Source organism: Epinephelus lanceolatus, chromosome 19, assembly GCF_041903045.1.
Source record: "Epinephelus lanceolatus isolate andai-2023 chromosome 19, ASM4190304v1, whole genome shotgun sequence".
In the NCBI taxonomy this organism is placed as follows: Eukaryota; Metazoa; Chordata; class Actinopteri; order Perciformes; family Serranidae; genus Epinephelus; species Epinephelus lanceolatus.
In genome coordinates, this window is record NC_135752.1 from 13376614 (window position 1) to 13385403 (window position 8790).

Here is an 8790-nt window from a genome sequence, read left to right on the forward strand (position 1 = left end):
ACAAACAGACCTTCCTTAGATAGAGAGACAGACAGACAGACAGACAGACAGACAGACATTTAGATAGACAGACAGACAGACATTTAGACAGACAGACAGACAGACAGACATTCAGACAGACAGACCGTTATTCAGACAATAGACAGAGAGACAGACTTTCATCAGACAGACGGAAAGACATTTATTCAGGCAGACAGACAGACCTTTGTTCAGACTCACAGACAGACAGACAGACCTTCATTCAGACAGACAGACAGACAGACAGACAGACAGACCTTTATTTTGACAGACAAACAGGCAGACATATCTTTCTTCATATCTTCATATCTTTATTCAGACAGACAGACCTTCATTAGACAGACATACAGACAAACACACATACAATGACGGACCTATATTCAGACAGACAGACACACACAGTGACCACACACACTCACACATACAAACAACCAGAATTTTATTCAGACACACACACAGACAGGTAGACATTAATTCAAAAAAACAGACAGAGAGACAGACAGACAGACGGACAGACCTTTATTTAGACATACAGACAGACAGACAGACATTTAGTCAGACAGACAGACAGACAGACAGACAGACGGACATTTATTCAGGCAGACAGACAGACAGACATTCAGAGAGACACACGGACAGGCACAAAGATATTTATTCAGATAACCAGACAGACAGACCGACCGATGAACAAACAGACATTTATTCAGAGAGACAGACATACCTTCATTAGATTGACAGACAGACAGACCTTTAATCAAACAGACAGACAGAAGGACAGATGGACAGACCTTTATTCATGCAGACAGAGAGGCAGACCTTAATCAGACAGACAGACAGATCTTCATCAGACAGACAGACAGACAGACAGACAAACAGACCATCATTCAGACACAGACAGACACACAGAAAGACCTTTATTTCGACAGACAGAGGGACATTTATTCAGACAGACAGACAGACAGACAGACAGACATTTATTCAGGCAGACAGACCTTCATTCAGACAGACAGACAGACACACAGACAGACCTTTATTTCGACAGACAGATGGACATTTATTCAGACAGACAGACAGACAGATAGACATTTAGACAGGCAGACAGACATTCAGACAGACAGAAGGACATTTATTCAGGCAGACAGACAGACCGTTATTCAGACAGAGAGACCTTCATTAGACAGACATACAGACAGACACACATACAAAGACGGACCTATATTCAGACAGACAGACACACACAGTGACCAAACACACTCACACATACAAACAACCAGAATTTTATTCAGACACACAGACAGACAGGTAGACATTAATTCAAAAAAACAGACAGAGAGACAGACAGACAGACGGACAGACCTTTATTTAGGCATACAGGCAGACAGACAGACAGACAGACATTTATTCAGACAGACAGACAGACAGACAGACCGACCTTTATTCAGACAAAAGACAGAGAGACGGACTTTCATCAGACAGACGGAAAGACATTTATTCAGGCAGACAGACAGACAGGCCTTTATTCAGACAGACAGACAGACAGACAGACAGACCTTTATTTTGACAGACAACCAGACAGACATATCTTTATTCAGACAGACAAACCTTCATTAGACAGACATACAGACAGACACACACAGTGACCACACACACTCACACATACAAACAACCAGAATTTTATTCAGACACACACACAGACAGACAGACATTAATTCAGAAAAACAGACAGAGAGACAGAGAGACAGACGGACAGACCTTTATTTAGGCATACAGGCAAACAGACATACAGACAGACAGACAGACAGATAGAAAGAACAGACCTTTAGTCAGACAAACAAACACACAGACAGACAGACAGACAGACAGACAATCATTCACAGACAGACAGACAGACAGACAGAAAGACCTTTATTTCGACAGACAGAGGGACATTTATTCAGACAGACAGACGGACAGACAGACGGACATTTATTCAGACAGACAGACAGACAGGCAGACAGACATTCAGACAGACAGACAGACAGACATTTATTCAGGCAGACAGACAGACCTTTATTCATGCAGAATGAGAGGCAGACCTTAATCAGACAGACAGGCAGATCTTCATCAGACAGACAGACAGACAGACATATATTCAGGCAGACAGACAGACATATATTCAGGCAGACAGACAGACCTTTATTCAGACACACAGAAAGACAGACAGACAGACCATCATTCAGACACAGACAGACACACAGAAAGACCTTTATTTCGACAGACAGAGGGACATTTATTCAGACAGACAGACAGACAGAGGGACATTTATTCAGACAGACAGACAGACAGACAGACAGACATTTATTCAGGCAGACAGACCTTCATTCAGACAGACAGATGGACATTTATTCAGACAGACAGACAGACAGACAGAGGGACATTTATTCAGACAGACAGACAGACAGATAGACATTTAGACAGGCAGACAGACATTCAGACAGACAGAAGGACATTTATTCAGGCAGACAGACAGACCTTTATTCAGACAGACAGACCTTCATTCAGACAGACAGACAGACACACAGACAGACCTTTATTTCGACAGACAACCAGACAGACATATCTTTATTCAGACAGACAGACCTTCATTAGACAGACAGACACACACACACACATACAAAGACGGACCTATATTCAGACAGACAGACACACACAGTGACCAAACACACTCACACATACAAACAACCAGAATTTTATTCAGACACACAGACAGACAGGTAGACATTAATTCAGAAAAACAGACAGAGAGACAGACAGACAGACAGACAGACGGACAGACCTTTATTTAGGCATACAGGCAGACAGACAGACAGACAGACATTTATTCAGACACACAGACAGACAGACAGACAGACAGACCGACCTTTATTCAGACAAAAGACAGAGAGACGGACTTTCATCAGACAGACGGAAAGACATTTATTCAGGCAGACAGACAGACAGGCCTTTATTCAGACACACAGACAGACAGACAGACAGACAGACCTTCATTCAGACACACAGACAGACAGACCTTTATTTTGACAGACAACCAGACAGACATATCTTTATTCAGACAGACAAACCTTCATTAGACAGACATACAGACAGACACACATACAAAGACGGACCTATATTCAGACAGACAGACACACACAGTGACCAAACACACTCACACATACAAACAACCAGAATTGTATTCAGACACACACACAGACAGGTAGACATTAATTCAGAAAAACAGACAGAGAGACAGACAGATAGACGGACAGACCTTTATTTAGGCATACAGGCGGACAGACAGACAGACAGACAGACACACAGACCGACCTTTATTCAGACAAAAGACAGAGAGACGGACTTTCATCAGACAGACGGAAAGACATTTATTCAGGCAGACAGACAGACAGGCCTTTATTCAGACACACAGACAGACAGACAGACAGACAGACAGACCTTCATTCAGACACACAGACAGACAGACCTTTATTTTGACAGACAACCAGACAGACATATCTTTATTCAGACAGACAAACCTTCATTAGACAGACATACAGACAGACACACATACAAAGACGGACCTATATTCAGACAGACAGACACACACAGTGACCAAACACACTCACACATACAAACAACCAGAATTGTATTCAGACACACACACAGACAGGTAGACATTAATTCAGAAAAACAGACAGAGAGACAGACAGATAGACGGACAGACCTTTATTGAGACATACAGACAGACAGACAGACAGACCTTCATTCAGACACACAGACAGACAGACAGACCTTTATTTTGACAGCCAACCAGACAGACATATCTTTATTCAGACAGACAGACCTTCATTAGACAGACAGACACACATACAAAGATGGACCTATATTCAGACAGACAGACAGACACACACAGTGACCAAACACACTCACACATACAAACAAGCAGAATTTTATTCAGACACACACACAGACAAACAGGCAGACATTAATTCAGAAAAACAGACAGAGAGACAGACAGACAGACGGACAGATAGAAAGAACAGACCTTTAGTCAGACAAACAAACAAACACACAGACAGACAGAAAGACCTTTATTTCGACAGACAGAGGGACATTTATTCAGACAGACAGACAGACGGACATTTATTCAGACAGACAGACAGACAGACAGACATTTAGACAGGCAGACAGACATTCAGACAGACAGACAGACATTTATTCAGGCAGACAGACAGACCTTTCTTCAGACAGACAGACAGACAGACCATCATTCAGACAGACAGACACACAGACAGACCTTTATTTTGACAGACAAACAGACAGACTTATCTTTATTCAGACAGACAGACCTTCATTAGACAGACATACAGACAGACACACATACAAAGACGGACCTATATTCAGACAGACACACACACACAGTGACCAAACACACTCACACATACAAACAACCAGAATTTTATTCAGACACACAGACAAACAGGCAGACATTAATTAAAAAAAACAGACAGAGAGACAGACAGACAGACGGACAGACCTTTATTGAGACATACAGACAGACAGACAGATAGAAAGAACAGACCTTTAGTCAGACAAAAAAACACACAGACAGACAGACAGACAGACAAACAGACAGACAGACGTTTATTCAGACAGACAGACAGACAGACAGACGTTTATTCAGACAGACAGACAGACAGACAGACAGACATTTAGACAGGCAGACAGACATTCAGACAGACAGACAGACATTTATTCAGGCAGACAGACAGACCTTTCTTCAGACAGACAGACAGACAGACCATCATTCAGACAGACAGACACACAGACAGACCTTTATTTTGACAGACAAACAGACAGACTTATCTTTATTCAGACAGACAGACCTTCATTAGACAGACATACAGACAGACACACATACAAAGACGGACCTATATTCAGACAGACAGACACACACAGTGACCAAACACACTCACACATACAACCAACCAGAATTTTATTCAGACACACAGACAGACAGACAGACATTAATTCAGAAAAACAGACAGAGAAAACGACCGACAGACGGACAGACCTTTATTAAGGCAAACAGACAGACAGACAGACAGACAGACAGACCGTTATTCAGACAAAAGACAGAGAGACGGACTTTCATCAGACAGACGGAAAGACATTTATTCAGGCAGACAGACAGACAGGCCTTTATTCAGACACACAGACAGACAGACAGACCTTCATTCAGACACACAGACAGACAGACAGACAGACCTTCATTAGACAGACATACAGACAGACACACATACAAAGATGGATCTATATTCAGACAGACAGACACACATACAAAGACGGACCTATATTCAGACAGACAGACATACACAGTGACCACACACACTCACACATACAAACAACCAGAATTTTATTCAGACACACAGACAAACAGGCAGACATTAATTCAAAAAAACAGACAGAGAGACAGCCAGACAGATGGACAGACCTTTATTGAGACATACAGACAGACAGACAGACAGATAGAAAGAACAGACCTTTCGTCAGACAGACAGACAGACAGACAGACAGACAGACCTTTATTTCGACAGACAGAGGGACATTTATTCAGACAGACAGACAGACATTCACGCAGACAGACAGACAGACAGACATTCAGACAGACAGACATTAATTTAGACAGACAGACAGACAGACAGACACACATACAAATAGACCTTTATTCAGACAGACAGACAGACAGACAGACAGACAGACGGACAGGCACACAGATATTTATTCAGATAACCAGACAGACAGACAGACAGTCCGACAGATGGACAAATAGACATTTATTCAGAGAGACAGACAGACATACCTTCATTAGATTGACACATTTTTATAGACAGAAAGACAGACAGACAGACAGAGAGACAGACAGACAGACAGACATTTATTCAGGCAGATGGACAGACAGACAGACAGACAAACAGACATTTATTCAGGCAGATGGACAGACATTCAGACAGACAGGCAGAGAACTTTGTTCAAACACGACGACAAACATTAAACAGAGACAAAAAAGACCTTCATTCAGACAGACAGACAGACTTACAGACAGACAGTCATGTATTCAGATAGACAGATAGACAGACAGACCGACTGATGGACAAACACACATTTATTCAGAGAGACAGACATACCTTCATTAGATTGACAGACAGACAGACCTTTAATCAAACAAACAGACAGACAAACAGACAGAAGGACAGATGGACAGACCTTTATTCATGTAGACAGAGAGACAGATCTTCATCAGACAGACAGACAGACAGACTTATTCAGGCAGACAGACAGACCTTTATTCAGACACACAGACAGACAGATAGACAGACAGACCATCATTCAGACACAGACAGACACACAGAAAGACCTTTATTTCGACAGACAGAGGGACATTTATTCAGACAGACAGACAGACAGACAGACAGACAGACAGAGGGACATTTATTCAGACAGACAGACAGTCAGACAGACAGACAGACAGACATTTATTCACACAGACAGACAGACAGACAGACATTCATTTAGACAGACAGACAGGTAAGACTTTAATCAGACAGACAGACAGACAGACAAGCACACCTTTATTCAGACAGACAGACCTTCATTAGACAGACATACAGACAGACACACATACAAATAGACCTTTATTCAGACAGACAGACAGACAGATAGACGGACAGGCACACAGATATTTATTCAGATAACCAGACAGACATATCTTTATTCAGACAGACAGACCTTCATTAGACAGACATACAGACAGACACACATACAAAGACGGACCTATATTCAGACAGACAGACACACACAGTGACCACACACACTCACACATACAAACAACCAGAATTTTATTCAGACACACACACAGACAAACAGGCAGACATCAATTCAGAAAAACAGACAGACAGACAGACAGACGGACAGATAGAAAGAACAGACCTTTAGTCAGACAAACAAACACACAGACAGACAGACAGACAGATAGAAAGAACAGACCTTTAGTCAGACAAACAAACAGACAGACAGACAGACAGAAAGACCTTTATTTCGACAGACAGAGGGACATTTATTCAGACAGACAGACAGACAGACAGACAGATGGACATTTATTCAGACAGACAGACATTTAGACAGGCAGACAGACATTCAGACAGACAGACAGACATTTATTCAGGCAGACAGACAGACCTTTATTCAGACAGACAGACAGACACACACACACACACACACATACACACACACACAGCGACCACACACACTCATGCATACAAACGACCAGAATTTTATTCAGACACACACACAGACAGGTACACATTAATTCAGAAAAAACAGACAGAGAGAAAGACAGACAGACAGACAGACAGACAGTCAGACAGACAGACAGACAGACAGACCTTTATTTAGACATACAGGCAGACAGACAGATAGACAGACAAACCTTTATTCAGACAAACAAACAGACAGACAGACAGAAAGAATGACAGACAGACAGACAGACAGATAGACAAACAGACATTGAGACAGACAGACCATTATTCAGACAAAAGACAGAGAGACAGACTTTCATCAGACAGACGGAAAAAAAATTATTCAGACAGACAGACAGACCTTTATTCAGACACACACACAGACAGACAGACCTTCATTCAGACACACAGACAGACAGACAGACAGACAGACCTTTATTTTGACAGACAAACAGACAGACACACATACAAAGATGGGCCTATATTCAGACAGACAGACAGACAGACAGACATAAGGACAGGCACACAGATATTTATTCAGATAACCAGACAGACAGATTATCATCAGACAGACAGACAGACAGACAGACAGACATTTATTCAGGTAGACAGACAGACCTTTATTCAGACACACAGACAGACACACAGACAGAAAGATAGACAGACCTTTATTCAGAAAAACAAACAGAAAGACAAATAGCCAGACAGAGAGACATTTATTTAGATGGACAGACAGACAGAGAGACCATCATTCAGACCGACAGACAGACAGACAGACAGACAGACAGACAGACCTTTATTTCGACAGACAGACGGACATTTATTCAGACAGACAGACAGACAGACAGACAGACATACGGACATTTATTCAAACAGACAGACATTTAGACAAAAAGACATTCAGACAAACAGACATTCAGACAGACAGACAGACAGACATTTATTCAGGCAGACAGACAGACCTTTATTCAGACAGACAGACAGATAGACAGACAGAAAGATACAGACAGACCTTTATTCAGAAAAACAAACAGAAAGACAGACAGACAGACAGACATTTAGAAAGACAGATAGAAAGATAGACAGACAGAAAGAAGGACAAACAGACAGACAGACAGACAGAAGGGTAGGCCTTGAATCAAACGGACAGACAGACCTTTATTCACAGACAGACAGACAGACAGACAGACAGACAAACAGGTAGGCCCTTAATTAGACGGACAGACCTTCATTAGACAGACAGACCGACAGACACGCATACAAACAGACCTTTTTTCAAACTGACACAGACAGACAGATAGACAGACAGACGGACAGACCTTTATTCAGACAGAAAGACAGAGAGAAAGACAGATCTTTTTTCAGACAGACAGACAGACCTTTATTCACACACACAGAGAGGCAGACCTTTTTCAGACAGACAGACAGAACTTTATTCAGATAGACAGACAGACAGACA